The sequence below is a fragment of the Tenrec ecaudatus genome, chromosome 12 (assembly GCF_050624435.1).
Source record: "Tenrec ecaudatus isolate mTenEca1 chromosome 12, mTenEca1.hap1, whole genome shotgun sequence".
Taxonomy (NCBI): Eukaryota; Metazoa; Chordata; class Mammalia; order Afrosoricida; family Tenrecidae; genus Tenrec; species Tenrec ecaudatus.
In genome coordinates, this window is record NC_134541.1 from 131,585,489 (window position 1) to 131,602,910 (window position 17,422).

Here is a 17,422-nt window from a genome sequence, read left to right on the forward strand (position 1 = left end):
GGAAGATCCCGTACCCTTCCGGGGACAACCACTGCACATGTTACAAGTAGAAAGGCCGGTTCTAGACAAATGTGTTCTGGCCCTACTCCCACCCTCTCCCGTGTCGCTTCAAGGTTGCCTTCCAACAAACCAAGACTGGAGTACTTCTTGAGTTGGACATTCCAAGTATTATCTATACCATCTACTTTCCTCCCACATCTCCTACCCCCCTTTTTAGATTTATGGCGACTTAGAAGTCTAGATTATGCTTGATTTTCTACCTTACAGTGTTATGATGTCACCTGGCTCACCTCTGAAGATAACCCTATGAATGGATCTTCTGCCAACATTAGTGGGTGGGGCTTTACATGCAAGACAAGTTCGAGGCTGTGGAAGGACGTTTAAAGGCCACGGTGTTCCCGCATTGTTTGAGGGATTGCCCTGGATGCCCCTGATTGTGCCTTCCCACCACAATTCTCTGAGGCCACCATGACAAAAATCTCTGTTGACAGCCAGAAGATGTCTCAAGTACAATCGTGCCTCCCCACACCCTGCTCAGCAAGTGCTAACTATTGCCTTTGTCCTTCTTCAGTACTAAGTACTGACATTGACCTTCCTGAGTACTAAGTACTGCCATTGGCCTTCTTTAATACTAAGTACTGCCACTGGCCTTCTTGAGTACTAAGTAGTGACATTGGCCTTCTTGAAGTACTGCCATTGACCTTCTTGAGTACTAAGTACATCCACTGGCCTTCTTGAGTACTAACTACTGCCATTAGCCTTCTTGAGTATTAATATTGCCATTAGCCTTCTTTAGTAATAAGTATTTCCATTGGCCTTCTTGAGTACTAACTACTGCCATTGGTCTTCTTGAGTTTTAACTACTGCCATTGATCTTCTTGAGTTCTAACTACTGCCATTGGCATCCTTGTTTTTAAGGCAAGGGTCTTTCTTGTCTCGGTGACCCATCTCTTTACTGTTCATCCACACTCTCCGCTCCTCCCAAGGTCAATGGCCTGTAACCCATGAATGCTCCTACCTCAGCTACCTCTGGTCCAACCAACCAAGAACTCCAGGTCTATACAACCAAATTTCCTTTACTATTTAGATGAGATTGATTGAAACACATAGTCACATCCTTTGGGAAGATTACCCTGATTCCAGAGCTTAAATACATTTGACCACTGACAGCTATCCTTTCTGCTGAGTTCTCATTCTTTGCCTTTTGCTGTCAAGCTGTTCGAGTCTCTCCAACACAGCAGCAACTCAAAACAAACTTCCTGCCTTGAGTTGATTTTGACTCATAGTGACCCTCTAGGACAGGGTAGAACTGCTCCTGAGGGTTTCGCAGACTGTAACTCTTTAGGGGAGTAGAAAGCCACCTCCTCTTTCTCCAGTGGATTTGAAAGCTGGTTTCAAACTGCTGACCTTGAGGTTAGAGTGCAGCAAGAACCCCACTATGCCATTAGCTCATACTATTAAGGAGTGGACAGTGGACTTTATCGCACTGATTCAGGGGTAACAGCAAACGATGTTTGCATCACAGTATGATTCAGCACATCATTCCCATTTGAATATTAGCCTTTTCTTCTCTTGAGTCTCTCCTAGCTGTTTCTGCCCAAGAGTGCTCCAATCTCTCACTGGATTGCCTCACCTTCTGTTTCTCCTTCTGTTCCTATCAAATTCTTCATAAAGAGCAGTTATCTACTTCTGATTTACTTTCAGAATCTGAGATTATCCCCACGTGAGTTAGGAAGTCTCCTTTCTGAGGCAAGACATTCGGGTCACCAAGGAACACTTTGCCAAGTACTAATAAAATAAAATCTTTCTTTCTGCACCACAAGTGTTTCATGGAGAAACCCTTATCTTCTGGATGAGGAGTTGACCCAAGGTAACCAAGGAAGAAAGCAGGCCACCATACAGCGTTTCATTGCACACTTCCAGCACTTTTCAAACAGATTTACTGAGCTGTAATTCATCTGCCACATGTATAATTCACCAATATAAAGTATATAATTAAATGAGCACTTTTACATCCACGGATGTTCAATCCTAAATCAATTTCAGAGCATTTTAATGAACCCCTGAAAGGAATCCCCTACTCCTGGTATTCACCCTCCAACCTCCTCATTCTTCCGTCCTCTATTCAGGCCCAGGTAACCACTAACTTACTTTCCATGTCTACAGATTTGTCTATTTTGGAAATTTCATATGAATGGAATCACTCTCTGTGTGGTCTTAGTGACTGGTTTCATTCACTTAACATATTGTTTTTGAAGTTCCTTCATTTGTAACATGTATAAGTACATCTTCCTTCTTATTTCTGAATAAAATTCCATTGGATGACTATACTCTACTTTGTTTGTTTTTTCCCCATTTAATCAGCTAGTAGCTACTTAGGTTGTGTTCGGTAGCTAGATTTAGGGACAGGGTGGTTGTCCCTTGCATGTCTGAAAAGGCCCCCAGTGAGGAGGTTGGAAAGAAATCAGGCAACCATTGAACACCTCATGCTCACACAGGATGGTGTGCGTCTCCCATGTGGGCTTATTTAATCCCCTGCTAGATGGCTGCTTGTTTAACTTCAAGCCTTTAAGACCCCAGATGTTATATCCTTTGATCACCAGGCACCATCCTCTTTCTTCACCACATTTGCTTATGGATTTTGTGTTCAGCAATTGTGTCTGGAAGGTGAGCATCAAAGAGTGCCCAGTTATTAGAACAAAATATGGAATGTGAGTATCAACGAGTGTCAAGTTATTAGAATAAAATGGTCTTGTGTTTAAGGAGGCCTTGAGAAGGGCCCAAATGAGACTGTAAGTCTTTATGGAGAAGAAAGGTTGTCTTTCTCCAGCAGAGTAGCTGGTGGTTCCCTCCTGCTTACCTTATGGTTAGCAGTCTGATGCATAAGCCCCGTGCCACTGGGGCTCCTTTGGATCCCACACAGATAGTTCTTAAAAAGCACATGATGCTTCAGGCAGATATTTTTACTAGTCCATCTAAACTATTGTTTTCAAAAGACTTCAGGGGATGCTTTAACTAATGGTCTAAAGATGATCTATGGCCAGTAATTGAGGTATTTCATCAACCTTCATGACCCTAGGAAGTCTGAATTCCAAGACAATTCTGAAATCACAGAACATTAAAAAATTTTTTCATTCATTTATTTAAATCATCTTACTGGGGACTCATACAACACTTATCACAATCCATCCATCCTTCCGTCCGTCCGTCCATCCATCCATCCATCCATCCATCCATCCATCCATCCATCCATCCATGTGTCAAGCACACTTATACATTTGTTGTCATCATCATTTTCAAAACATTTCCTTTCTATTTGAGTCCTTGTTTTCAGCTTCTCATTTCCCCTCTCCACCCCCTCCCCTCCTCCCTGACCCTGGATAACTTATAATTATAACTTTTCATGTCTTACCCTGACCAATGTCTCCCTTCACCCACTTTTCTATTGTCCATCCCCCACGGAGTGGGTGATATGTTGATTATTGTGACTGGTTCCCCCTTTCTCTCCCCTCCTTCCCCTTCCCCTCCTGGTGTCACTACTCTCATTATTGGTCATGAGAAATTTATCTGTCCTGGTTTCCCTGTGTTTCCAGCTCACAAAATATTTCTTACTATTTAATATTTCTCATGATTACCAGGATCATGTAAGAAACAACAACAACAACATGGTCAGATCTCTCCAGTAGAATTTGAGCACAACCGTGCCATTTTCAAGCCTGCCTCATGAAACCTCTCAGGGATGCTCTAATTTGTCCTTTCCCACTTCCCATGGTCTGTAACTGTGATGGCCAGAGCAAGGAAGCCATGTGCTGAAAGTCATGTACAATAAGGTTCCAGACCTCTTTCAGCAGGAAACACCCACTCTGGCCTCTTCAACACAAACTGCTACTGTGTTCGAATCATGATATATTTTTATCTATTTTTTAGAGCAAGTAGAACTACAAATAGGACAAAAACTAGTACCCTAAAGTGTGGTGCCACACTGCCTTAGCAAGTAGTGGTGAAACAGATATAGCGGACTACAAAGCTCTAGATCCTTGTTACACTATTGCAACATATTTAACATTGTTGCCAGTGATAACCAGGCAGTGAGATCACTTGCCTGTGGATTTAAAGCTCTAGAATAAGTGACTAGAAAGAACCAGAATGTTCTAAAAGGCGTTAGCTTGTGTGTGTGTGTGTAAGTTATTATCAGAAAGAGATGGCTGAAGTGAGGATAGACTGATTTGGAAACGTGGGAAAAATCACATTCAAATATAAGTCATCCCTAATATTTGGATAAATCAATTACTTGTATATTTTATGTAGTAGAATTTAAGGCTGAAAAAGACTTGGAACAGCAAAACCCTATTAATGTTTTTCAAGAGACCAGAAGAAGTAGATGGTGCCCAACAACTTTTACCAGCTGCTCTGAAAGGGATCACCTTAGACCGGCGGTTCTCAACCTGTGGGTTGAGACCCCTTTGAGGGTGGAACAACCCTTTCACAGGGGTTGCCCGATTCATAAGAGCAACAAAATTGCAGCGATGAAGTAGCAATGAAACTAATTTTATGGTTGGGGGTCGCCACAACATGAGGAACTCTATTAAAGGGTCCTGACGTTAGGAAGGTTGAGCACCACTGCCTCAGAAGGCCTTGGTATGAGAGGTAGAAAAATGTGGCACAAAACGCAGAATGACAAAAAGACTAGACTTTACTGTTGGAAAGTGCTGTTGGAACTCCCGAGAATGTGGCCCTTAGTCATCCTTCAAACCATTCCCATGACTCCATTTCCAGTGAAACAAAAGTCCAGTCTGTAGGTGAACTGTAACTTTAGGGGTGTATGCACTCCTTAGAGGAATCAAACATTTGAGACGACAAGGGGAGCATTTCCCCAAGGACAAAGGTCAAAAGGCATGAAAGGGTGGGAAAGAAGGAGGAAGAAAGACAGGAAACACAGAAAAGAAAAAAGAAAAAGATTTTCTGTGGAATAAAGGAGATACTGGGTTTCTTCCCAAGCCAATTTCCCCCTAGGTAGCCTCAAGTCAGTCACCATTTCCCAGTGAGTCAGGAGAGACCTATTGAGAGACCCATGACAGAAAGGGAAGGGCACCTGTGTTAGTCTGGGTTGACCAGAGAAACAAATCCAGGGACACTCATATATGTATAAGAAAGAGCTTAACATCAAAGATTAAGAAAACATGCCAGTCCAGTCCAGACCAAGTCCATAAGTCTGATATGTCCATTACTAGCCTATAAATTTCTCTTCAGACTCAACGCTACACATACAATGATGCTGAATTCAGGAAGATCACAGGTCAGTCCGTGGAAAATCTTGTGGATCCAGTGGTGGTGGAAGCATCTCAGCACTGGCAGAGGTCTCCACGTGGCTCCTCCTGCTCTAGGGCTCTGGCTGCAATCATCATAGATCCACACGGCTTCCCAACAAGGATGTGTAGCAGAGAGAGTGTGTCCTTCATCCAGAGAGGAAAACAGGAATTCCCAGAATCCTCAGGAGATGGCCATGCCCACACCGAGGCACCATTGACTATATGACCTGATTGACAGGCTAGACTCCAGTCCTTTGTTCAGGGTGATAGGAAATTATGTAACTGCCATGCACCATAGAACTTTTCCTGTTGCTGTTGGCACATGATACTGACTGTCAGCAAATGGACTAGAGATCTAGAGTTTGTAGAAGAAATGATATCACCAATAAAACATCTATAAGCTGGGCTCAACAGGGTGTGTCTCTTCCATCATAAAAACATTCCGTAGAGCCATAAATTTCTACAATGGTGACTACATGACATTATATGTTTGTCAATCTTCCCAGAGCTTCCCAGCACAAAAATAACTATTTTTTAAATTAAATCATTTTATTGGGGGTTCATACAACTCTTATTACAATCCATGCAGACATTCATTGTGTTAAACACCTCTGTCCATTTGTTGCCGTCATCATTCTCAAAACATTTGCTTTCTACATGAGCCCTTGATATCAACTCCTCATTTTCCCCCTCTCTCCCCACTTCTCCTCCCTCATGAATCCTTCATACTTTATAAATTATTGTTGTTTTGTCATGTCTTACACTGTCCAACGTCTCCCTTCACCTACTTCTCTGATGCCCATCCCCCAGGAGGAGGTTATATGTAGATCCTTGTAAACGGTTCCCTCTTTCTACCCTACTTTCCTATCACTCTCCTGGTATTGCCATTCTCACCACTGGTTCTGAAGGGATCATCTGTCCTGGATTCCCTGTGTTTCCATTATACATCCTCTAGTCTAGCCAGATTTGTAAGGTAGAATTGGGATCATGATAGTGGGGGACAGGAAGCACTTAATAACTACATGACAGTTGTATGTTTCATTGTTGCTACTCTGCACCCTGACTCACTCATCACCTTCCCGGGACCCTTATGTAGGGGGTGTCCAGTTGTCCACAGATGGCCTTTGGGTTTCCACTCTGCACTCACCCTCATTTAAAATGATATGCTTTTTTGTTCTTTGATGCCTGAAACCTGATCCCTTTGACACCTGGTGGTCACACAGGCTGGTGTGCTTCTTCCATGTGGACTTTGTTGCTTCTAAGCTCAATGGCTGCTTGTTTACCTGCAAGCCTTTAAGACCCCAGACTCTATATCTTCTGATAGCCAGACACCAGGACACCATCAGCTTTCTTCAACACATTTGCTTATGCATGCATGCAATTGTCTTCAGCGATTTTGTTAGGAAGGTGTGCATCATGGAATGCAAATTTCATAGAACAAAGTGTTCTTGCATTGAGTAAGTTCTTGAGTGGAGGTCCAATGTCCATCTGCCTAATACTAAACCTATAAATATATGCATGTAGATCTATTTCCCCACCATCCTATATAAATATATTTACATGTATACATGTCTGTATTTAGACCTCTATAAATGCTCTTTGCCTCCTAGTTCTTTCCTCTATTTCCTTTGACTATCCTCCTGTCCCACTATCATGGTCAGCCTTCATTTGGGTTCAGTAATTTCTCACAGTTACATTGCCCCTGATCAATACCTACCAGGCCTCTCACACACTCCTCGCCATTGATTTTGGATCACTTGTTGCTCACTTGCCTTCGGTTGGTCAACACCACCTCCATTCCCCTGAGAATAACTATGAATGTATGGGGGGGAAAATCACGTGGGAGGCTAGGGGATTCCGGGGCCAATGCAGAATTAGATGAAAAGACTCTTACTGTGTTACAAATGTTTGAAACCATCTCACCACATGTGACCTATGTAACTCTGGAAAGGAGTGGAGACTGTATGATCAAAGGCAAAAGAGAATGCACAAAACCTCCAGAAAGTTGGTTCTTTGTGTGTGTGTGTGTGTGTGTGTGTGTGTGTGTGCTAATTCTGAAAAAACTCTCAGGGTATACTGGAATTGAAAAATCACATAAATGAATAGTGAATGGCAGAAGCTGGGTTTCTCACTGCTGAGTGGGAGGTGACAGGCACACAAGAAGAGAAGGCTTGACTGATCCATGTGGTGGAGAATGAAGAGACTTCGCATATCCTTTGGACATGTTGTCAGGAAAGGCCAGCCCCTGCAGAAGGGCATCATGCTTGCTAACGAAGAGGGTCAGCACAAAGAGGGAAATACCTTCAAGGAGATGAAATGACACAGCAGTGACAACAATGGGTGGACACACAGGGAAGACGGTGAGGCTGGCATGGAACAATTGTCCGTAGAATCCTGATGACTTGGAATGAACGGGACGACCTCCAACAACAACACATAACTGAAGCATAGCCAGCAGCTGAGGTGCAAAACAGTATTGCTGACTGCAGCCCTCTTTAACTCTGGCCTCGTTTATACGTTAGGGCACATTGGAAAAAAGACTAGAAAGTTCTTAGACTTTGTCTTCTCAACAGAATTTGATGGAAAGGGCCTAGAGACATCTATGCTCTGAGAGAAAAACAAATCAGGTTAATGGACCGCTAGAGAGAATAACTTCAGAGTCACACTCCCCCAAATATTTCAGTCCCCTCATTCCATAAGTGAACTCCGAACGATTCCTGTGGAGAATGCTTTTTTCTTTCTTTCTTTCTTCCAAAGCATACAGCACTGTCTAATTGTCTCATGGAATAATGACTTCCAAAGGGGATCCAGGATGTGTCCTCTGGGATGACCTCCCTGATGCCATTGATTTAGTGTTTTCTGTTTTCCTCACCTGACATCACTGGTCCTCTAGGCTAGAGGGATGTTTCATTTGTCATCAGTGGTGATTCTCTTCCCTCATGACTAGCTCATGTCAGACAAGGCCATAGGATTACTGCTGAGGAGACAGTTATGCAGCCAGCGGGAAGTTCATTTCAAAAGCAGCGAGAGTAGAATCAAATCCATATTCTATTAGGTAGGTAAGGATGTGTCAAGTGCAGAAGAAAGAGTCTTGGGTGACCCAAACCATCAGAAAACCCAAAACACATTTTCTGTGAACTCTGGACACTTAGATGATGCAGCTGGCTTTGGCTACAACTTCTTAATCAGGTAAAATTCATAGAAATGTTTATTGCTTCAGCTCTCCCTGTTATTTTGGGGATAGAGAGGTGGCTCACAGGTATGTAAAGAGCATATTCATGATGAAAAGGCAAAGCTAATTGAGATAAAGAAGTTCCATCATTTAACGTGTCCTGCTGTGTGCTAATGGAATTCAAAATCTAAGCACAGACAGAAAGGACATTTCAGAATCAAGGTCATGGGCACTCCTGTTAATGGTCTTGCCCAAGAATAATAAGAATAAAAAATGATGACTGTGTCATGGCTGTATTGTGTCCACTATACCATTCCACCCATAAATGGATATTTCAGGGGTAGAGAATTCAGTCTTAACCTGATCCACTACATCTCACTTCACTATTGTTCTGCTCACAAGTCTCTGAAGAGGAAGTCAGAGGTAAATGATGTTGGGGGTTGAGGGGTCTTGGAAACCTTTCTGAGGACCTGGCGCATGCTCCAGTGTTGTCAGCTTATCTTCCTACCTCTTGGTCCTCCATGAGGAAAGCACAGGGGGTAGCAGAGGGAAGCAGAAGTGCAACATAGCAGCATCGGAGCTATCCGGAAAGGTTCCTGAAGGAGGAGGAGAGGCATGAGACTGATGATAAGAAACTTACATTATGGATCTAGACAGAGAAAGGTGGGCACTGATGGGGCAGATGGGACATAGATGGATCCTTAAGTCAACTGCTGACATCTTGAATTGGATTGCAGTGGTCAGGGAGAGTGTGGGGAAAGCTGTGATCTTAGTGAATAAGAAGCTGAGTTTCAATTAAAAGTGTGATGTGATAGTGAAGGAGACACAAATTTTCCTTGGAGGGGGGAGAGAGAGAGGATATGACTATGACTGCTTCATACTGGCCAAATTATGCTTTGGAATCGGAAAGTTACATAGCTCTGAATTTCTTGCTTTAAAATTGTAGGTGATCTGGAATACATGAGTCTCTAGGGAGAGATGCTTAAGATGAAAAGCACACTGAGGAATAGAGGGTCATCTTGGAGAACAATACAGATTTTGTGCCTTGAGTCATGCTGCACCAAGGAGCTCAAGTTTGTTTTCATTCTGAGTAGTATTTAGGTGAGAATTGGATGATGTCTAGCTGGGGAGATGGCATCAGCTGCGTTTTATTGTTATTATCCTTCATTTGTTTTTTTAAACTTATATTTTTATGACCATCAGGGCGCCTCTTTTGTTTGCCTTCTATGTACCTAAGTATCATGGTTTTGTTATCAATGTAATAGCTGTACATACCTCTTTAAATCATATTTATCTTCAAATAAATAAATCAAACTGATCTTTATATCTAATGTGGTACAATTCTCCCATATGGAGCTCAGCATGAAGAACTCCATTTCAAACTGCCTTCAACTTCCTCCTTCTTCACCCTGCTCTCCTGACAGACCTTGACTTTCCTGAGATGTCTCTGAACAATGCCTGCCCAATTAGCAAGAACTCTCCTGTTAGACTTTGAATTTTACTTGCAACTGTGCTGTTCCTCCCCAGCCCTCCCCTCACCCACATTCTACCTGTTTGACAAGATTGTAACTGCTTGAACATCCCTCCCCTTCTGCCAGCCCATTACTTTGACCCATAAAAATCCTGTACTTTCTTTGTCCTTTTTGAGCGTTTTCCAGGTTCTAACCTACCGTTGAACCACCTGTTAATAAAAACTTTAATTAACAATCATACTTAGTAAATTAATATAACATCATGATTTCATAGTAATTAATTGATGTGGTTGATCTTGCCTGGTACAACAATATAAAACCAAAATCAAACTAATTCCACCCTGCTCCTAAAAGGGAACACAAAAGAAAAGAAACAAAACATCCACTCAACTTTGCCCCATATGATGGGACAACGTGCCTTTCCAGTTCAGGTCAGGTCCATTCCTCTGTCTGATTCTTGCCTCTCCTATTATATCCTCAAACTCAAATGAGGAGATAGCTATTTTTCATCAAGTTAAGCATTTTTTAATACATCTATGTTAACTAAGGGGATGACAGGGGAAAAGAAAATTTAAATATTTGGTCAATACATGTATAAAACACATCAAAATAGGAAAGAAATATGCTGAGCTATTACAATTTTGGTTTTACAACTAGACACGTGTCCTTGCTGACTCTTACAGCTCCCTTCCTTCACTCCCATTTCTAGTTCCTTCAACCTCAGCAAGTGTCTCACGTAGTTACGGTCCTTCTCTGAAGGATGATTCCCAACATTCGTACCTGAGGGATCTGCATCATAGGCATTACTGCCTAAATTGGATTGTTTCCATGGCATGTTTAATCACAGGACATGGGGCTGCAAAGAGGCACCACTGAGAATCTCTTGTGTTTCAGACTCATCTTTATTCCCACTGAGTACTGACAGCTCCACATCTGCCCATGGACGTCATGACCCGAGTCAGGCTAGGAGCCCATCTCTTGTCCTCTGATTCAGAAGGATGAGCATTCCCTCAGTGGCAAGTTGCCTCTCTCAACTTTAGTACAACGAGTCATGGCTGTGTGAGCGGGTAGAGGCGTTCTCCCTTTGGAATTTTTTAAAATTTCTTTTCCACTTTTCAATGCAGCCTGGGTCAAAGTTGACAGAGCAGTCAACAATTTGTAGAGTTTGTTTTGTGACATGGGTGGCAATCTTCTTCCTCCCTGGGTTTCCTCTTTCCATTCATCCCTGGTCCCTGCCCCTTCCTGTCTTCTCAATTTTTGTTTTGAAGCAAAGGATTCCCTTTTGTTCGACTTTTATGGTAGTGGTTATGCATTGGGCTGTGATCCACATGTTCAGCTGTTCAAAACCACCAGCAGCTCTTCGGGAGAAAGACTGGATTTCTTATTCCCATAAACACTTACGGTCTTGGACACCCACAGGGGGTCGCTATGAGTCAGCACTGATTCCATGGCTGTGAGATGCTTCATTGCACTGAGGACTGCATTCCTCCCCAATGTAGTTCTTCACTCTACAAACCTGTGTAGTGTGGTGCTGAAAGCTGATCCTTGGCTGGCTTCAGCTTTAGGATAAAGGAGCACATAAGGATCATGGTCTTGAGTGTTTATTCATGTGTGCCAGACCCGGAAGCCTGGTCCTCTTTTGTTTTTTATTTCTAATTTTCTTCTTTATATTTCTCCCTCGATCTCTAGAACCTTCTAGTGTGTTCCTGGTCAGAGCCGTCAGTACTGGTAGCCAAGTCCCGCCTAGTTCTGGTCTCAGAGTGATGTTGACTGAGATTGGTGTGGTCTAGTTGTTTCCACCTGTCTTTCATTTGCTTCACACTTCTTTGCTGTGGGTCAGGCGAGGTCAATAGTAAGATCTTAGATGAGCACTCACAAGCTTTTGAGAGCTCTAACCTTTTCACAAAAGTAGAATGGAGAATATGGTTTGGGTGAACTCTATATACAAGGGTAAATTGCCAACTGACATTGATGTCCCCCATTGCTCTGGTCTCAAGCCTTCAGACCCACTCTTTGGTTATGGCTAAGGATTTTACATTCACTACCCAGTGTTTTCTCTGTTAAAAATGCATACGTTTAAAGGACACACAAATAGAAATATTGACGGTCAAATCTCTGTATATTTGTGAACATCACAATCCCTGTTGTCTGCTAATATTTGTTCATCTTACCTGTCTGCCTGTGTATTCCCTTGATTGCTGTTTATTATCATTGGGAATGGGCAATTTTGCTTGCAATATTTATCTCTGTTGTCTGTATCTCTTGTGGGCCTTTTTGAGTTTTCCTGTTCTTTAGTGAGTTTGAGCCTTTCCTTACCTTGAATTAATATGAGGTTATCATCAAAGTTATTGATTTTTTCTCTCCTCCCATCTCAGGCCAGGTAACCTCAAACCATTTTTCCCTGAGTGTATCTTTTTCCTGGAATGTTTTATAATGGTGGGTTCACATGATACTACCCTACCGTGATAAACATATTCATCTCATCCTGAGGCCCTTCAGGTTCTGAGGTGGTTCCTGGAGTTATCATTAGTCTTTATGATTGTGTAGCATTCCATCAAATGGATGCACCATAGTTTGCTCATCCATTGGTCCATTCACGGCTACTTAGGTTGCTTCCATTTCCTACGTGTTGTGAAAAGTGCTGCTGTTCGCATGGAGGCTCGTATCTCTATTAGTGTCTAAGCTCGTATTTCTTTGGGATATATATATATCAGTGGAATTTCTAGGTCCAATAGTCTTTCCTCTTCTCACTTTTGAAGGAAGCATCGTACCGCTTTCCACAGTGGTTGCAGCACATGGTTGCAACCTACCAGCACTGTTTGAGAGTTCCAGTCTCTCACACCACTACGAGCACTTGTTGCTTTCTACACTTTGTTGTGTCGCTGCTGGAGTGAGACGTTTTCATTTGTATTTTTCTCCTGGCCAATGGCCTCAATATTTTTTTCCTTCGTCTGTTGGCTGCCCAAAAGTCTTCTTTAGGGAAGTGTCTGTTCATATTCGTTGCCCATTTAATCATTTTTTCTTTATTTTTGCTGTTGAAGAGGTGAAACATTCTATCAATTTTTAAGATTAGTCCTTTGTTGGAGGATATGTCTTTCTCAAATATTTACCCCTACCTATAAGTCTCCTCTTCTTTTTCTTCTTTTGAGAAGTCTTTTGATGAACGTAAATATTTGATTTTCAGAAGGTGCCAATTGTTTAGTTTATCTTATGCTGTTTGTGTTCTTTCGTTTAGTCTGTTTATGTTCAAAACCAGGGCCCTTAAGGGATAACCCTGGTAGCTCTGTTAGCTGATCTATCAACCAGTCTCTGCAGGTAGAGTGAGGAGCCAGTCTGCTTGGACTATGACATAAAATGTGGTCATAGACGTGGGAAGTGTCCCAAATGTACCAGCAGGATACTGGGACAGTGTGTGTGGGGGTGGGGTCGGGGAGGCGGCTAGTTGTCACTAGTCACCAGGTCGATCAGGCTTTGGGACTGCCTCACCAGGAAAGTAGGACAGGGGAGGTAAAAGCCAAAAATGGTTTTTCTGTTCCTGCGTTGCTAGTGTGAGCATGACACATTATTGGACAGCCACAGGCAAATATCCAGTTCCAGCCAATACTCAGTGGGATGTGCTCAGAGTCCAGAATCTCCAACGACCACTCCACAGGCCCTTTTCTCCCAAGGAAAGAGGATATTGGTGACTTGTGCTTTCTCCTTTCACTGGCTCCCTCCGTGATCCGTGACCCGGGTCACTAGCGTTCCTTTGCTGCACTTTCTCTCTCCAGCTCATGTTCACTCACCTCGTTCCATTCAGCATCTGGTCACACTGTGTCTCTGTCCTACAGGGATTCAGTGAAGTTGACTTATCCTTGCCTGAGTGTATCGCTTTCTGTGAACCAGTGATACCCAAATAGACGAAGTATCCTCTGCCCCTACTTCTCCCACACTAATTTCATTCTGTCTCCCTGTTCCAATGGCATTTCCAATGGTATTTAATCCTATTCTGTGTCTTCTAATTTGATAAGCAGAGGTCCAGGATTCTTATCTGTATGTGTTTGACTCCGTTTTTTAGTCTCCATTATATAGTAGGACAGGTTATGTCAGTTGGTCACCATCTTTTCTCTGCTTTTGGATTTCATTCATTCAATGAGTTTTGGGGAGGCAGGTTTTTCATGATCCCCTAATAGTGTGGTATTCTGGTGTGTACCATAGTCCAGGGACATTGATCCCCCTCTTTGGGTTCTCTTTTTACTCTTCTGATAAAATCTATTGATTCACATAAGCATCTTCTTTTAGGAGATCCTAGTCACCTATTTTGTCCTCTGATGTGTATGTGTTTTTATTGTACATTATGGTGTGCTTATGCCATGTGTTAGTATCTATATCCCCCACATCGTTGATCCAGAGGAATTGTGCTGTGTGGCAATCTACGGCACCATCTTGACCAGACCACAGCAGCTGGGCTTGAGTGGGACCCGTAACACGGTTTGGAATAGGTTCAGGTTGCCAGGAAAGTCACTCTGCAATTTGAATCATCTGAGCCGGTAGATCCAACAGTGTTTGAAGTGTCAGTGGCACATAGAGATTGAGTTTGAAGTCTTTGGCAGGTCCCTAATGGTGAATCACAGAAATAACACTTAGGCTTTGTGAGAAAATCCCTAGTAGCCTCTATAGATGACAATTCTTACTTTGAGGAAAAGATTTTGCTCAATTCTGGACCTCAGTAGAGACCAAACTCCTAACCATGGACTGCCAAGTCACCGTATATCCTGAGCTGTATCATGAGTCGGAGACAGCATGACTCCAGAGCCATGAATCTGGACATGCACATCAGCATTCCATCATGGAATGGAAGTGACATGTATGAGACTGGACTTGAGCAGGACCTAAAGACAAGTAAGTTACATAAGGACGTGGCCCAGATGCTCATGATCTCTACTCTTGTCTCATTCCTCTCCCAGTTTGAAATTCAGGGCCTGTGGGAAAATCCTTATGATCAATTGACTGAGCAAGAGAAATGTTTTTCATAGTGTACACTTGAGGCTGCATGGTAGGCAGAAGCAACTTGAAGGTGCACAGCAGCAGCGCTGCCTCACTTTCTGGGACCTTCGTGAAGGACAGTGGTGATGGGAAATCATCCCCATGGGCAAAACTTTTTGTAGTGCACCTGATTGTTGATTTTATTGGCAAAGAGAAATCACCAGATGTGGAACTATATCCTGATTCATCAGTTCTGGCTTATGTCTAGTCAGAGGATTTTGATAGTCAAGGACTTGGAGGGAACATGATTAGAAAATCAGTGACAGGGGAAGAGGTATATAGATAGAGCTCTCTGAAAGAGCTAAACTAGTGAAAGTTTTCATGTCTCATGTGAACGCTTTCCAAAGGGCGACATTCGCAAAGGAGGAATTTAATAATCAAGTGGATAGGACGACATGTTCTGTAGACTCTAGTCATCCTCTTCCCCTAACCACTTCTGTCAGTGCCAAATAGGCTCCTGAGAAAAGTGGCCCTGGTGGCAGAGATGGGAATTATACATGGGCTCAGCTAGGTCTTGGAGTGGACTTCGGTCCACTCACCAAAGTGGCCTTGGCTATAGTCACTGCTGAGTGCCCAGTAGTTGAGACCAACACTGGTTCCATGACATAAGACCATTCCGTGGGGGAGATCCACCAACAATCTGGTGGCAGGTTGATTAAATTGGACCACTTGCATCAAGAAAAGGGCAGTGCTTTGTTCTTACTGGAATGGACACTCTTGACATGGAATTTCCTTCCTAGCACTCCATGCTTCTGCCAAAACTGCCATTTGTGGACTTATGAAATGTCTCACCCACCATCACGGTATTGCATACTGAATTGCCTTAGACGAAGGGACACCCTTCACAGCAAATGAGGTGTGGCAAAGAAGGGTGTTTCTCTATTGTGTAGTGTGGTTGATCCTGACTACCAAAGGGAAATTGGATTAATATTACATAATAGGGATACAGTAGAATATATCTAAAATTTAGGTGATTCCTTAGGTTGTTTCTTAATTCTACCGTACCCTGTGTTTAAATTACATGGTAAACTAAAGAAACCCATTTCCAACATAAATATTAATGGCCCAGAACCTTCAGGAAAGAAGATTTGGATAACCTCACCAAAAAAGTAACCCTGACCAGCTCGGGTGCTTGCTAAGGCCAAGGAATACACGTTGTGTAGTGGAAGAAAATTAAAGGAAACACTAGCTACAGTCATGTGATCAGTTGTGGAAATGAGGACTGTAGTAGCTATGAATATTTTCTCCTTAGAAGTATGCATCAAATATTTTATATCGTTCACTTACAAAAGTGCAAATGGCATGAATGTATTTTCCAATTATATGCATTCATTCCATTACCTTACATACCTGTGTCAATTTATACTTGTCTTTATTTAGTGGTTACATACGGTTTGAGGAGATGTGTAATGGTGCCAAATTGCTGAAGGGGGGCCGTGATCATGAAGGGTTTGTGTCCAATTGGCTGAGTCAGGACTCTCAGTGGGTTGGCAGGTATGACCTCATCATCTTCCATGACCTTCTGAGGAGAAAACACATCCTAGAGAGCAGTGTCCCGACCTTTCATGATGTTGCCATCTAGTTGGTGCTGCAACTGCTTCAGAATGAAGGGAAATGGCAAGATCAGTGAATCCTGTGACTCTGTGCTACCATCTAGACCTCATATGCTGTGAAATGCGTGCATTAGTCTGAAGCAATGCGGTGTAGAAGATCATTCCTGTGGACAATCATTCTGTAAGCCCATCGGAGCTCATGTAGGCAGAAGCACTGCAGGCAAGGAAGGTAAACCCAGATCCAAATAAGTGTGTATTAGATTAGTAAGAAAGCACTGTCCTCTCCCTGAACTAACTACAAGCTTTTCTTTCTTGTTGTGTTTTTTTTGTCATTGGTTTGTTGTTGATGTTTTGTTGTATATTGTTGCTTGGTTTTGCTCTGTCTTGTTTCTGTGCATGTTATTTTCTCCCCAGGTCTGCCTAAATAAGATAGGCTGGATGAACAATCTGGAGGAGAAAACAACAGGACTGGCAGTTCCGGGGGGTGGGGGGGACATGGGAGATGGGGGGAAGGTAGTTGTTTTAACAAACCCAGGGACAAGGTAACAACAAGTGATCCAAATAGATGGTGGGGAGGGTCTAGGAGGCCTGGGAGGGCGGGATCAAGGGTAATGTAACTAAGAGGAATTACTGAACATCAAATGAAGACTGAGTATGGTAGAGGGACAAGAGGAAAGTGAAAGGAAATAGAGCAAAGAGCTAGTAGGGAAAAACATTTATAGAGGTCTAAACAAAGGCATGTACATATGTAAATATCTATCTATATGAGGATGGGTAATTAGATGTATGTGCATATATTTATCGGTTTAGTATTAAGGTAGTAGATGGACATTGGGCCTGCACTCATGTACACCCTCAATGTAAACACACTTTCTTCTATTAAATTGACAT